Source organism: Acomys minous (genome assembly GCF_964271855.1).
Source record: "Acomys minous genome assembly, chromosome: 16".
In the NCBI taxonomy this organism is placed as follows: domain Eukaryota; kingdom Metazoa; phylum Chordata; class Mammalia; order Rodentia; family Muridae; genus Acomys; species Acomys minous.
In genome coordinates this window covers 54549766-54565308 of record NC_140498.1, presented here as the reverse complement: position 1 = coordinate 54565308, position 15543 = coordinate 54549766, and the positions used below count along the sequence as shown (strand labels likewise).

Genomic DNA, 15543 nt, shown 5'->3' with positions numbered 1-15543 from the left:
TTGGAACTTACTTTGTAGGCCAGGCTGGCCTCGAACTCATAGAGATCCACCTGCCTCTGCCTCATGAATGCTGGGATTAAAGGTGTGCGCCACCACCACCCAGATGGCTATCTTGTCTTAATACCTCATCTACCTATAGCCATATCTATATTGTAAACTGAAGTTCCCAGTTTAAAACAACAACAACAACAACAACAACAACAACAGGGCCTGGAGAGATGGCTCAGTGGTTAAGAGCACTGGTTGCTCTTCCAGAGGACCTGAGTTCAACTCCCAGTAACCATATGATTGCTATCTATAATGTGATCTGATGCCCTCTTCTGGTGAGCAGATGTACATGAAGATAGAGTACTCATATACATAAAATACCTACATAGATAAATGTTTAACAACAGCAGCAACAACAAACTATGGCTATATTAAAGATTCTAAAAGGGGATGGATATGGTGACACCCCTCAAGAGATAGAAGCAGGCAGATGAATTCAAGGCCAGGCTGGTCTACATAGCAAGTTTTAAGCCAGCTAGGGCTACCAAGTGAGATTCTAAAAGGGTGATTGACTGGTTATTACTTTGTGGCAATGTAAACTTGGAATGCTGCACATCTAGACCAAAGTGACCTTGGGCTCTCCTTAGTCCCCCTAGTAGTTAATGCTCATCCCTATGTCAGACCTAACACCCTTTCAATTATAAATTAAAACCCTGGGAGCACAGCTATTTAGCAAAACCACCAGCTTCCCTGAGCCAAAGAGCTAAGAATTTCATCAGATGGTATCTGAGCCATTTAACGGAGCACTCCTAGCTTTGCTGTGACCTGCCTTCCTGCGATCTCCCACCAAAAAAAAAAAAAAAAGGTTTTGTTTTGTTCTGTAACTGTAAAAATCTGGGCCGAGAGATGGCAAGTAGGTCAAGTGACCTAAAGCCCATCCTTGCATCAACAGAAGAGCTGGATGTAGCCAGCTGTCCCAGTAATGCTGGCCCTGGGGAGTCAAGCCTGGCAGATCCTGTGGGGTGACTGGCCAAGTCAGTCTAGCCAAAGCAGTGAGCTCCAGGTTCAGTGACAGACCTTGTCTCAGGAAAATGTGTGTGGAGCAATCATGGAAGACATCTAACACCTGCCTCCACATGCACATTTGCGCGAGTATACCAGTGCGCATGTGCACGCATGCGCACATGCACACAGACACACACACTCACACAATAATGCATGCAACCATTTCTGCGACAAAGTGTGGTATTGGCTAGTGTGGTGCACACACCTTTAATCCCAACACTTGGGAGGTGGAGGCAGGCGAATCTCTACAAGTTCCCAGCCTGGTCTACGTAATGAGTTCCAAGACAGCCAACGCTACATAATGAGACCCTGTTCTCAAAACCAAAACCAAACTAAACCAGAAATCATTATCAACAACAACAACAAAAGAAAACCTGCCATGAATCTATGTTCGGGGCCGTGATTACTCATGGTTAGGTCAGAGTAAACACCCTCTTGTTTCCGTTTAGGTGAAATAAGTGGTGTCACAGCTTTATTGGGGGCTGGAAAGATTTGGGCTGAGTGGTTGAGAGCACTGTCTGGTTCTGCAGAGCACCCAGGCTTGTTTCCGAGCACCAATGCCTGTAACTCCAGCTCCAGGCATCTGCTACCCTCTTCTGGCCTCTACAGGCACCAGGTGTACATGTGGCTCACAGACACACATGAGGGTGAATACTTACACACGTGAAAACAAGCAAATCTTTAAAGTAAAATAAAATGTATTTCACAATTTCATTCATTATCTTCTCTCATCCCTTTCCTGCCACAGAATGTCTTTCTCCAGACATTTCTACGTCTCTCACTGGAGTTAAAATCATAGAATCAAACCAGGAAATGAAAATGTGGACCTGGGAAAATTAGTTCAGATATTCCAAACATTGATGGAAGTCAGAAAAGTGGGAATGGCTTTAGACACATGGGGAACCTATTGGTTTTGGCTTTTTGTTTTGGCTTGCTTTTTTTTTCCCCCTTTCTCCTTTACAGTTCTATTTATTTATTTATTTATTTTTGGTTTTTCGAGACAGGGTTTCTCTGTGTAGCCTTGGCTATCCTGAACTCACTTTCTAGACCAGGCTGTCCTCGAACTCACAGCGATCCACCTGCCTCTGCCTCCCAAGTGCTGGGATTAAAGGCCTGCGCCACCACGCCTGGCTATTTATTTTTATTTTATGTAGGAGTATGCAGTAGCCAGATGAGGGCATCAGATTCCCTGGCACTGGAGTTGCAGATGATTGTTAAGTACCATGTAGGTGTTGGGAACTGAACTTCTGGGAGGGCATTAACTGAGCCATCTTTTCAGCCTAATTAAAACAACAACAACGTGTTGTGCCTGCATCTATGTAATGTGCACCACATGCATGCAGTGCTCACAGAGGCCAGAAGAGGGCGTTGGATCCCCTGGAGCTGGAGTTACTGATGATTGTGAGTGGCCGTGGGTGCTGGGAACGGAAGCCAGCTGGACCAGCCAGGCAGCTCTCAGCTTTGGCTTTTGCTTTTCTTTAGATGATACTGCATCCTTGATTTCTTTAACTTCAGTTATAATTTTTGTATTATCGGCTGAAGAGGTACACACCATCTGTAGAAGTTTCCAGATAATGTTTGCTATTCTCCATTCCCCTGCCATTTAAACCCACTCCACCCAACTGCAGAGAATGAATGTGACATTCTCGCATAGTCTCCTGGGAATTGAAGTCCTGTTGCAGACCGCCAGGCATCATTGGACTGGCCTTCGGGGCACGCCTTGAGGTAGGCCACTGAGCTGCCTAGCCTGCTTTGCGATGTACAGTCAGTGTCTCGCTGCTGTTGGGAAACCACTTGGAGCGTGTATAGGCTGCATTCAAAGTGCCGTGTGTCAACAGCGCGTACTTAGGGTTCCTCGGAGGACTACTTGCTCTCCCCGTACCTTCTAGTTTTCTAATCTCTTTAACCTTAACTTTGGATCCCACCAAAAAAATGGCTAAATAGCCAAAATAGAAGTGCTGTGGTTGGCAGAATAATGCCTCCCAAGATGTTCGTGTAGAACCTTTTAATACTCAAGGGGACATTAAGGTTAAAGATGGAATACTTTGCGAGGCTGGGTGTGGTGGCACATACCTCTAATCCCAGCGCTCGGGAGGCAGAGGCAGGCGGATCTCAGTGAGTTCGAGGCCAGCCTAGTCTACAAAGTGAGTCCAGGATAGCCAGGGCTACACAGAGAAACCCTGTCTTGAAAAACCAAATTATTCTGGATTATCCACCTGGGAGACAGAGGGGAGAGACATGAACCAAGAAACAAAGCCAACAACCTCTATGGGCCAGGGAAGGCATCTGCCTAGCATCTCCCCCTCCTCCAGCCTCCAGGAGGAACCACAGCCTTGCAGACACTGCAGTATTAGCTCTGGGAGACACTTGTCAGTTCCGAGCTGTAGGTGATAAGACAACAGGTGTAGTTGTATGCACAAAAAACTAACTTCCTATGGCAGTAAATGTACGGCAGATAGGGACTGGACGTGTGCTTTTCATGACCAAAGAAAGTTATAACTATGTCTACATAAGATCAGCATTTTTACAACATTGCTTCTCCCAGGATTAGAAAATACAACTGAGTTTTGGGATGGTTCCAATTTCTAATTATCTGAAGTTTTATTCCATTCTCTTCCCACCCCCACCCCCCCACCCCCCCACCCCCCCGCCCCCGGTCCTTTTTTTGGATAGGATTTCTCTGTGTAGCCCTGGCTGTCCTGGACTCACTTTGTAGACCAGGCTGGCCTCAAACTCACAGAGATCTGCCTGCCTCTGCCTGCCAGAGTGCTGGGATTACAGGTGTGCACCACCACACCTGCCCCATCCAATTATTTTATCCGGAGGAATTTCAAGTTGGCTATTTTAAAATCCTCAAATATAGGGGCTGGAAAGTTGGCTCAGAGGTTAAAAGCACTGGCTGCTCTTCCAAAGGTCCTGAGTTCGATTCCCAGCAACCATATGATGGCTTACAACTCTCTATGATAAGACTTGATGCCCTCTTCTGGTGTGCAGATGTACATGCAGGCAAAACACTGTATACTTAATAAATACATCCTGTCCTGGACTCACTTTGTAGACCAGGCTGGCCTCAAACTCACAGTGATCCACCTGCCTCTGCCTCCCAAGTGCTGGGATTAAAGGCGTGCGCCACCACACCCAGCATAAATAAATCTTAAAAAATAAATAAGCCAGGCGTGGTGGCACTAGGGAGGCAGAGGCAGGCGGGTCGCTGTGAGTTCGAGGCCAGCCTGGTCTACAAAGTGAGTCCAGGACAGCCAAGGCTACACAGAGAGACCCTGTCTTGAAAAAGCAAAAATAAATAAATAAATAAATAAATAAATAAATAAAATCCTCAAATATAAAGAATATTTTCTTGGGCTGGAGAGATCACTCAGGGTTAAGATCACTTCCTGCTCTAGTAGAGGACTGGGGTTTAGTTCCTGGCATGAGCAGCATGGTGGCTCCCAGCTGCCTGTAACCCCAGTTCCTGGGGATCTGATACTGTCTTCTGACCTGGACTCATAAAATGGCATCATTGGGAACTAGGAGAGGAACTGTCATAGGGGAAATAGGCCAGGCCCTGGAAGTGTAACCTGTTCAGAGATGTCTCCCTGGCTGCCTTCTGGTTGGCAGGCGGTGATGACCTTTATCATGATGGCCCGCATTAGGCAGGCTAAGAGAGAATGGAGCTAGCCAAGCAGAGATGGACACCTCTGAACCCAAGAGCCACAATAAACTATTCGTTCTTGAGTATTTTGGCACAGCGGTGAAAACTGATTAACGCATGCATGGTAAAACTGGCAACACCCCAGAAAATGCTGTGACAACTCTACAAATTTCAAGAAATCTCCCGACATAATATGCAAAACAACAGTCTTTTGTTTTTGTTTTTTTTCGAGACAGAGTTTCTCGGTGTAGCCCTGGCTGTCCTAGACTCACTTTGTAGACCAAGCTGGCCTCAAACTCAGAGATCTGCCTGCCTCTGCCTCCTGAGTGCTGGTATTAAAGGCTTGGTCCCAAGAAAACATTCTTAACCATTTGCACCCCCGACAGAAGTAGTTGCTGAGTACTCACTGTGTGCTAAGCAACTACTATACCAAATAACAGGGACGCTGGCGGTGAGGAGTCCCAACATTCTTGCTCTCACCATGCTGCTCCTAAGAAACTTACTTGGTTCGTATCTTTAAGGGGTTCAGAAATGAGAGAGAAGGGAAATAACCAAGAGCTGGAAGCTTTTTATTTATTTATTTATTTGTTTTGCTTTTGAGACAAGGTCTCACTAGTGTAGCCCTCCATGTCCTGGAACTCACTATGTACACCAGGCTGGCCTCAAACTCAGAGACCCACCTGCCTCTGCCTTCCCAGTGCTGGGATTAAAGGTGTGGGTCACTACGCCTGCCTAAGGAGCCAGAGCCTCCCCTCCCATTTTTTTTTAAACCTATGTCAATCTCCTGTTCTGTCTTTGTACAGGATGGTTCTAAAGGCTTACTGGATGCATAAAATGGGTAGAAGCCTATATGTAGTATCAGCTATTAAAATCTTGGCAGGTGAGCAAGCAGAGGTGTCCCAGGGGCCCTGCTAAGAGGAAGTGAGGATCTGAAGGTGCTTGGCCTGCTAGGATTTACAGCTCTCTTGTAGCATAATTACCATGGTTACCTGTCTTTTGTTTTAAGACTCTTCTTCTTCTTTTAATAATTTATTTACTTTTATTTTATGTGCATTGGTGTGGGGTAAGGGTGTCAGATCCCTCGGAACTGGAATTACAGACAGTTGTGAGCTGCCATGTGGGTGCTGGGAATTGAACCTGGGTCCTTTGGAAGAGGAGACAGTGTTCTTAACCACTGAGCCATCTCTCCAGCACCCTTCTTCTCCTCCTCCTCCTTCTTCCTCTTCTTTTTTTTTTCGAGACAGGGTTTCTCTGTGTAGCCTTGCCTATCCTGGACTCACTTTGTAGACCAGACCTGCCTTTGCCTCCCAAGTGCTGGGATTAAAGGCGTCTGCCACCACCGCCTGGCTTTGTCTTTTGTTTGAAAAGAGCCTCCTCCTATAATCTACTAATTCAGCTTTGGTTTGTTTATTGTTGAAACAAACACTCTGAAGCAGTCCTAGTACCAAAGGCTTCACAGTAGGGAGACGCTGCTCACTGCAGAGATGGCCGACATCAAAGAGCAAGAAAGCGACCAAGTCTTTGGTCAGCTCTGGCAGGGCCCTGGGGATGAAGAGAGACCCCCATCACAGCCTGCCTGGTCCACAGTCGCCACCGGGAAGGCAGATCAGCAAATGAGGAGAAAATCCATTTTCTGGATGGCATCCTGTGGCTTTCAAGTCACTTCTCCCCCTGATACTGGATCCCTAGGTCAACCAACTAGTTAAGACAAAGCCAAGTAGACACCAATACTGGTTTCATTTACACAGCACAAGATTCATCTGCAGCACAGGGTTTTAAACATCACACAAGTAGAACACACCTCTCATTTCTAGAGCTTGGGAGGCAGAGGCTGGGGAATCTCTTTGAGTACCAGAGCTACATAGTGAGACCCTAAAGAAACAAGACAAAGAAAAAAAGCCATGAGCATTGGCACATACGTTTCATCCCAGGCAGTGGCAAGAGGATTAAGGCCAGCCAGGGTTACGGAGTGATTTCCAGGCTAATAGTATTGCATAGAAAGATCCTATTCTCAAGTCGTGCACATTCCCCCCACCCCCCGAAATTAAAAAACTAAAAACAAGCACACCTTTAATCTCAGCACTCGGAAGGCAGAGGCAGGTGCATCCCTGTGAGTTCGAGGCCAGCCTGGTCTACAATGCGAGTCCAGGACAGTCAAGGCTACACAGAGAAACCTTGTCTTGAAAAACCAAAAACCAAACCAAAACACCAAACCCTCCCCGGACCCCCGCAAAACCAGAAAGCCATAAAGCCAGGTGTGGGGCACACGCTTAGTTCCAGAGAGGGAGAGGCTGGCTGATCTCCTAATCCCTGGGCGACATGGTCTAAGTAGTGAGTTCCAGGCTAGCCTTGGTGTACACAGTGAGTTCCAGGCCAACCAGCGCCGCGAAGTGAGACCCTGTCTCAAAAAGGAAAGAAAAAAGAGCCCCAAAATCAGCGGCCTACGGTAATCTACAGATTTCCCGCCAAAGCCTGGGAGGCCACACTGACAGCTGCCCATCTCCCTGCTGCTAGGGAGCCCGGGGCGGCCTGGGGGAGCAGGGCGGAGCCTGCGCGTGCGCGCCGCCGGGCCGCGGGGAAGGGGGCGGAGCCCGGAGCGCGGGGGTGGGGCAAGGGGGCGGAGCCCGGAGCGCGGGTGGGTGGGGGAGAGGGCGGAGCCCGGAGCGCGGGCTCAGGAGCGCGTGCGCGCGCGGCCGCCCAGGCGCCAGGGCATGCGTCCGGCCGGCCGGCAGGGGGCGCTGGGGACCCGCGCGGCGCACTGCCTGCCCCGCGGGCGCCGTCCGCCGCGGTTCGATTGGAGCAGCCGCGGAGCAGCTCTTGGCGCCATTTTGAAGCGGAGAGGAGGAGGAACGGCCTGGACTGGCTGCGGAAGGGGGAGGGGGGGGGGGAGGAGGCGATTGGATGCGGCGGCGGCGGCGGCGGCGAGTGCGGCGGGTCCCCGAGAGCGGCGGAGCGCGAGCAGTGTAGGAGCCGGGCGGCCGGAGGTAGGAGCGACTCGGGTAACGGAAAGGGAGCGCCTCCTCCTCGCCTCAGCGCCCCACGCTCCATTTTTTTTTCTCTTTTCGCCAAGCGGGGCGTGCGCGCGTGGAGCCGCCGCCCGCCTCGCCTCGCGTGCCCGGGCGTCCTCGCGGGGCTGCGGTGGGGCCGGGGGCGGGGAGGCCGCGGGTCCCCCCCCCATCGCGCCGGCCCGGAGTGACCTCTGCGGGCGCCGCGGCCGCGCCCCTCCCCCTCCCCTCCCTCCCTCCCCGGAGCGAAGCCCCCCGCGCTTCCCGCGGCTTCCCCCTTCCGGCTGCCCGAGGCCCCGGCGCGAGGGGAGGCGCGCTCGCCGCACGGCTCGGGAGTCGGGGAAGCCGCGGCGAGCCGGCCCCGGGGGGAGTCGTGGGGCGACGGCGGGTGCAGCCCCACGGCGGTGCGGACGGCGTGCGGTGCGGGCTCGCCCGCCTCTGCACCGTTATTCCACTGACACTTGAAAAGTTTGCGGTCCGGGGGAAGCCCTGGCGGCGGCGGCGGCGGTAGCCGTCGGTCTCTCTGCCTTTTTTTTTTTGTTTTGTTTCGGATTTTGCTCTGGACGTTGAAGACCGAGGTTAGCTCGCAGTAGCGGGCACGTAGTATGCAGCCGACAGGTGTTTGCAGGGCTGACTCTGAACCCCGAAATTCAGCACCTGCTCTTCAGAGCTGCATGCTATTCCGGTGTGAGCTCCAGAGGGGTTTGAAAGAGCAGCGTGACCCACCCGCTCCATCCCCAGGAACCCCACCAAGAGTTAAAAGTCCTCCCCCTCCCAACCCCCTTTTTGATTTCAAAGGACGCTGCTCTGCAATGCTTGTGTTAGGAACTGATGGGTGGCAGTAATCGCTCGGTGGAGCGGTTGTGTTGAGGAGGCTTTGGATGTAGCGAAGGTTGGCCTTGGGTCCTGAGAGAGTTGGGGAATCCTGTCTATCTCCCTAATAACCTGTAAAAAGTCATGTGTGTTTAGACGGAGGAGATGGGCTGGAGCTATGTCATAATGACTGAAATCGTGAATGGCAATATAAGCATTGTTCTCAGCACATGCACATAAGAGTTCCAGGAGAGGGTGTTTTCTGTGTTAACTCTTGCTGAAGTCAAGCCAGACAGCACAAACGCGGCTTCCACAGGCCATCTCTCTTAGCTATGCAGTAGGCATGTCAGATGTTAGTGTTTGGGGGACGGTAAAAGGAGTATTTCTCTGGTATGGCACACCACTGGGGAACGGTTAAACTTCCATCTCATAGTGGCAGCATAAAACTTAACTGGTTTTCCAGCGGCGCACTTAGAGGTGAAAAGTTACATAGTGCACTAAGATAAATTTATACCCCAAACTTAAATATAAAACACTTTTGGGGGATGGGCAGTATCTCTCCGTGGTAGCCCAGACTAGCCTGGAATTGGCAATCCTCCTGGCCTGGTGTGCTGGGATTACACTACCACACCCAGCTCATAAAAGACATCTTGAATCAAAACGTTATTTCTTTGAACTCATTTGTATATGATAAAAACTTACAAATATATACATATATATATGTCTCTCTCTCTCTCTCTATATATATATGATGTCTTTTAAAGTTTACTACTAAAGTAGTAATTGTTTTTCCTTATGGCACAGATGTTTTCCTCTTTGCTGGGTTCTATTTGAAGTGCCTTTGATGAGAAGGTAATGCTAGCCTTTTGCTTTTTTAATTTTTTAATTTTTTTATTTTTTTTGGTTGAAGTGCTAATGAAGATTTGTCATTTACTCTGCTTTTACTGCAGCTTGTGTTGATGCTTCCAGCTGCCTTGCACCCCTGGCTTTGGCCTGCTCTCCCTTTCTCCCCAGTTAGAATGGATTGTGATGTTGGTGACTCTTATCATAAGATGGTTGTTTGTAGCAGAGCTCCAGACAGCTGTTTGATGATCACAGTTTTTTGTTTCTTGGTTTTTCTAGACAGGGTTTCTCTATGTAGCCTTGGCTATCCTAGACCAGTTTTGTAGACCAGGCTAGCCTCGAACTCTCAGATATCCGCCTGCCTCTGCCTCCCGAGTGCTGGGATTAAAGGCGTGTGCTACCACGCCTGGTGCCAAAGTGATTTTGAAAAATGAGTATTGAGTTTGTTTTGTTACTATATATATGAGTAAATTATTTTACTTTTAAACTCAGTTTGCTACACAAGTCATTTGTCACTGCCAGTACATTATTTGCTTTGTGTATTCCTGCTTGTCATTGTTAAAGATTTAAGATATAATTTAGTTTAAAAATAAAATGAGTCATGTCCCCGAGAATGTTAGCCATTGGTTTTTGGAGGCGCTGTCTCACTCTGTAGCCCAGGCTGGCCTTGGATTCAGCAGTCCTTCAGCCTTAGTTTCCTGAGTGTTCAGATAACAGGTGTGAGCCAGCATGCTCTGCTGTTTCCACTGTGTTAGCCTTGGCTGTCCTGGACTTGCATGGTAGACCAGGCTGGCCTCGAACTCACAGAGATCTGCCTGCCTCTGCCTCCCCAAGTGCTGGGATTATAGGCGTGCGCCACAGTGCCTAGCTCTCTGATATTTTCTAAGTTTACTTGAAGGCTACCAAGTGGTTTACAGTTCTGACACCTTGGAGAGTTAGTCTTTTCTTATTCTTTCATGAACCGCCTGATTTTCACCATTTTCCTCTCTACTTGAAAAATACTTTATAATCCTTTCTCACTAATTAGTTCAACATTAATAAGCTTGCAGCACTGAGAGTTACTGTTTTCACTGGCACGGATTGTTATGTGCCATGAGAACATTAAGGTGATAAAGCTCAGTGCATAAAAAGTTAGTGCTTTAAGGCCATCAATCTGAGATATTTAAAAATATCTGTAATAGTTATTGCACTTTAATGATTAGACATGAATAGTAAGCAGCCGTGTTGGTTGAATTCCATAAAACTGGAAAAGTCAGGAGTGTGGAGGACACACCAAGCAAAGCAGGAAGATATTTTGAGACCTCTCTTAGGTCTAAAAGTACTCTTGTGCTCTGCCGCACCTGTTTTTGAAGAGGATGCTGTGAACTGATTCATTGAAAATGTATAAATGCCACCTTGGTGTACATCCCGTTCTAGGGATGCTGTAGCAGGCACAGTGCTGGCTGCCCTATAGGGAGCAGTGGTTGGAGACCTAGGCTGAAGTGATGAGAGCTGGGCAGAGCAGCGCCCTTGCTGCTAGTGACAAGGGCAGGTTTTTTCCCCCTCACTGGTGCGGCGAGTTGCTGTTCTGTGGGAGAGTGAAACAGGCTGAGATTTGGTACTGTAGCAGGTAGTGGCTACGGGATGCTACAGACCCGCTGGCTTGGAGACAGTGGTCCGGGCCCTGAAAGGAAAGCAAGGTTGTAGGCAGTAGTATAGAGTGTTTAGTTTTCCCATCTTATTTTGTTGCAAAGGTGGTTGAGGTTTTAAACGAAAAGCCCATATTCTGAAGTATGTCTCTTACTGAGATGCTCTCGGACAGTGTCAGTTAGCCTCAGAAACAAGACTGATGGGGAGTGCAGCTTGGGGCTGCTGAAACAGCTCAGTGGGTAAAGGCACTTGGAGCCAAGCTTGACCACCTGAGAGCCATCTCTGGGCCCCATGTAGGAAGAGCAAGCCTGGTAAGTTGTCCTCTGAGCTTCACATGCAAGTGTGCAGACACACAATAAATAAATGAAATAAAAAAGACATGCATACTTTAAGCTAAAAAGGTGTACATGTAAAACAAAAACAAACAAACAAAAAAAACCCCAGTGGTACAGAGAACTGAAAATAAACATTACAGTTCTTTTTGAAAAGTAAACCCACTGCTAACAAATGCTAGAATATTTACTTAAAAATATTCCCAGGAGCAGTATTAAACTTTTTTTTTCTTTTTTTAAAGAAAGAAATTTGTGACAGATGGTGGTGGCACATGCCTTTAGTCCCAGCACTCCTGGGAGGCAGAGCTCTGAGGTCGAGGCCCTGGTCTACAGAGTTGACTTCCAGGATAGCCAGGGCCACACAGAAACCCTATCTCAAAAAACCAAAATAAGAAAGGAAGAAAAGAAGGAAAGAAACTTTCCCTCATCATGTTAAAGAGTTCTTTTTATACTTCCACATAGATAGCAACAATTAAAAAGTGAAGAGTATTTTATTGAAGATGCATGCCAAAGTTGAGTAATATTAGTCAGCAAGGGATGTCATTGGAGTTTATTAAGCCTTCTGTGTTTGCCGATTTAAGCGGCGCACCTGTCTTTGAGTCTGTTTGGTTTGTATGCTCACTCATTCTTGGGAAGTCACTGCAGTCCTTTGTAGTCCTTTTAATTTCTTGCTCAGCCCTCCTCCCCCCACCCCCCTAGGAGCTAAGGTATCTGGGGGAGGGGAAGGCTGGGCTTTTGAAGAGGTGTATGATTTGGAGCTAGTGGCACCCCGGGGGCATTGATGCTCTTAAAGGAAAGACTTTGGACAGCTAGATTCAAGCTGAGGGCGATGACAGCCTAGGGGCAGAGCCAGTAGGGAGAGTGGGGGATCTGGGAGCCAGACTAGACAGCTGTTGTGAGGGGCAACTCTGTGTGTTCCCTTCCCACCTTTAAATGTTGTTATACTTCATTCATTACTCTGCCCTGGCACGGGGTGACAATCTGGACCTTGTTTCTCCAGATCTGAGGGCTTAGCTCTCTTAAGAGAGAAACTGAGTTTCCTTCAAACCAGTAAAGGGAACACTTGTTTTCTTAGCATCCGTTAGTGCTATTTCCTGCTCCTTACTGGGACCTCTCTGCACGTACTCTGTCAGTGGCCTCGTATGCCAAAGCACGTAGAAAACTTGGGCTATTGGTACGTCTGTAAGAGCTGTGGCCTCTGTTTCAGTTTCTATATGGTGTTTTGCCATCCCTCCCCCTCTCCCTCCATCCCTCCCCCTCTCCCTCCATCCCTCCATCCCTCCCCCTCTCCCTCCATCCCTCCCCCTCCCCCTCTCCCTCCATCCCTCCATCCCTCCCCCTCTCCCTCCATCCCTCCCCCTCCCCCTCTCCCTCCATCCCTCCCCCTCCCCCTCTCCCTCCATCCCTCCCCCTCTTCCTCCATCCCTCCCCCTCCCCCTCTCCCTCCATCCCTCCCCCTCTTCCTCCATCCCTCCCCCTCTTCCTCCATCCCTCCCCCTCTCCCTCCATCCCTCCCCCTCTCCCTCCATCCCTCCCCCTCCCCCTCTCCCTCCATCCCTCCCTGTGAGTGCAGGTGTGTGAAGGCGCATGTGTGCCACATGCATGTGCTGTAGGTCGGAGAACTTGCAAGTTTTCAGAGTGGGTTTTTACCTTGTGTTAATTGTATTTTGTTTTTATTTGTTTCTTGGTTTTTCGAAACAGGGTTTCTCTGTGTAGCCTTGGCTGTCCTGGACTCACTGTGTAAACCAGGCTGGCCTCAAACTCAGAGACATCTGCCTGCCTGTCCCTCCCTGAGTGCTGGGATTACAGGCGTGTACCACCACACCTGACTTTGCCTCTATTTTTAAAATATATACATATTATCATCAAATGCTGTCTCTTTTGTTATGTTAACCCCTAGTCTAGGTTATTGGTTTTCAAAGGCATCATTTTGGACCTCTAGTTCCTCCTACTCTGAAGATATTTTGCAGTGTCTGAATTTAGTTACTACAAATAGGGAATAGGATGGGTTTGGCACTAGTAGGTAGAAGCCAGACATGGAGACTGTGAAACATTCCATACTTACATGGAGCATCCCTCTACCACAGAAAGTTACCTCACCTTAAAAAATGCTAATTGTGCCAAAGTTGAGGCACTATCTAGGCAGAATTGGCCAAGTCGCTTGTATTCCCTCTTGGCTTACCTGGTGTAGGCAAAGCAGAGCAATCAAGCAGCAGTGGAGCTTCGTAGATTTATACTGTGGCTTTGGGTGTTTTCTCCTTCTTTGTTTTCAGCACCTTTCTCCTTCCCCAGCTTGATGATGTTTCGTCATTAGATCAGGTGTGCTAGCATTTAAGACTGAGCATCCCGCTGTGTGTGGTGGGCGCACCGTTAGTCCCAGCACTCAGGAGGCAAGAGGCAGGCAGAGCTCTGAGTTTCAGGACTGCCAGGGGCACACAGGGAAACACTGTTTTGAAAACAAAGGAGACTTAACACCCACAGCATATTTAAGCATTTGACAATTGCTCAAGGCTTGGGGTCCTGTCTAAGGCTGGGACCAAGAGCTTGACTGTTAGCCGTTTAACTCACCATTAGGACTGCTAGACTCTCAGCCCTATGTCTGCTACTAACTGGCTGTGTGTACATCACCTAGTTTTGAAAAATAAAATCTGTAATTAAGTATAGGAACAGATAACTCATTCTAAAAAACAGCTCTACTGAGGTATAAGTCAACGTGCCATATAAATTTGCTTATTGGAACATTTTGTCTCCTGTTAACAGAGAAGCTCCAAAGCTATTAGGCATTACTTTCCATCACTCCTTATGTCATTAGTTTTGGGGATAATATAGGGCAATATTTAGTTTAGATTGGGGACATACATGTAAGGACACAGTAAGACATTCTTGTAACTTTTTGTGGGGTGCATGTCTATAAATGCCAGCACTTGGTGGTGTTGTATGCTGAGGTGAGAGGTTGGGAGTGTGAATCTACTATGAACTGCATCAAACACACAAATAGCCAAACCTATTTGCAGGGAGACTGTTGTTGATTAAAATGTCTAACTACATCACTTTATAGAAGACAAAGTGGAGTAATAGTTGAATGGATGTCTGCATGTTTTAAAAAAATATTTATTTATTATTAAGTATACAGTGCTCTGACTGCACGTACACCTGCAGTCCAGAAGAGGGCATCAGATTACAGTGTAGATGGTTGTGAGCCACCATGTGGTTGCTGGTAATTGAACTCAGGACCTCCGGAGGAACAGTCAGTACGCTTAACCTCCAGCGAGATGTTTGCATGCTTTATGTGAGAAAATTGCTCTCAGTTCTGGCTGGAGATAGAAAGATGAAAGATGTTTCTGTTTTATTTATGTATATAAATTTTTATATATGTAGGACAAAAAAGACTGTTAAGAAAAATCACAAAACAAGGCAAAATATGGAAGGCATATTCAGCTCCAGGAAGGCATAACCAACTAGGAATCTGACCAAAGATGAACATGTTATTCTGGGTATGAGTCATGAAAGACCATTGTCAGAGAGGGACATTGGGCCAGGCGTCAGTCAGGTGCTGCTGTGGAGCTGGGCCTTTGGCCCCAGTGATGGACACTTGAAGACAGTGGCCTTAATTTCCCCCTTGAGTTGCTGTCAGATGGTTGCCTCGGGACGCTTCACCCACACACAGGTGGCTGTTTGTAATGAACCTGGGAAAGTGAGTGTTTGAAATAAGGGGTGAGCGGTTGATGTTTTTAAGAGAGAGGGTATCAACTTGTGATTGTGTAATTTGCCTTTTTAGTTTATTCTCTTGAGGCTCGGTTTTACTCCAGGTTAATTGACTTTATAGGATAAGTAATTCCTAAATAAATTAGGTATTTTTTTGTTTTGTTTTGGTTTTTTGAGACAGGGTTTCTCTGTGTAGCCTTGGCTGTCCTGGACTCACTTTGTAGACCAGGATGACCTTGAACTCAAGCAATACGTCTGCCTCTGCCTCCCAAGTGCTGGGATTAAAGACATGCGCCGCAACACCCGGCCCATAAATTAGGTTCTTAGGTATATCTTCCCCTTGTCTGCCCCCTCCCCCACCTGCCATTAATTGCATCCTGTGGCTTCTTCTGAATTTCCTTTGTCTAGTGTACTTTTTCTGGATATGCTGTCTCTGGCATAACGTGTTCAAACTCAGTTCCCTTCCTCTCTAACCTTTTCCTAATCTTTGCTTCAGGTTAGTAGCACATTCCCC

The 15543-nt window shown here is 48.0% G+C and overlaps 1 protein-coding gene across 1 annotated transcript in view; it reads left to right on the top strand.

The window, feature by feature from the left end:
• The first annotated feature begins 7530 nt into the window (after window positions 1-7530).
• The window catches only part of PDS5B (PDS5 cohesin associated factor B), a 143086-nt gene continuing 135073 nt past the window's right edge, over window positions 7531-15543 (top strand). The window contains exon 1 of the mRNA XM_084762487.1: window positions 7531-7686. The gene's annotated coding sequence lies outside the window, so the exon portion shown is untranslated. The remainder of the gene's footprint in view (window positions 7687-15543) is intronic.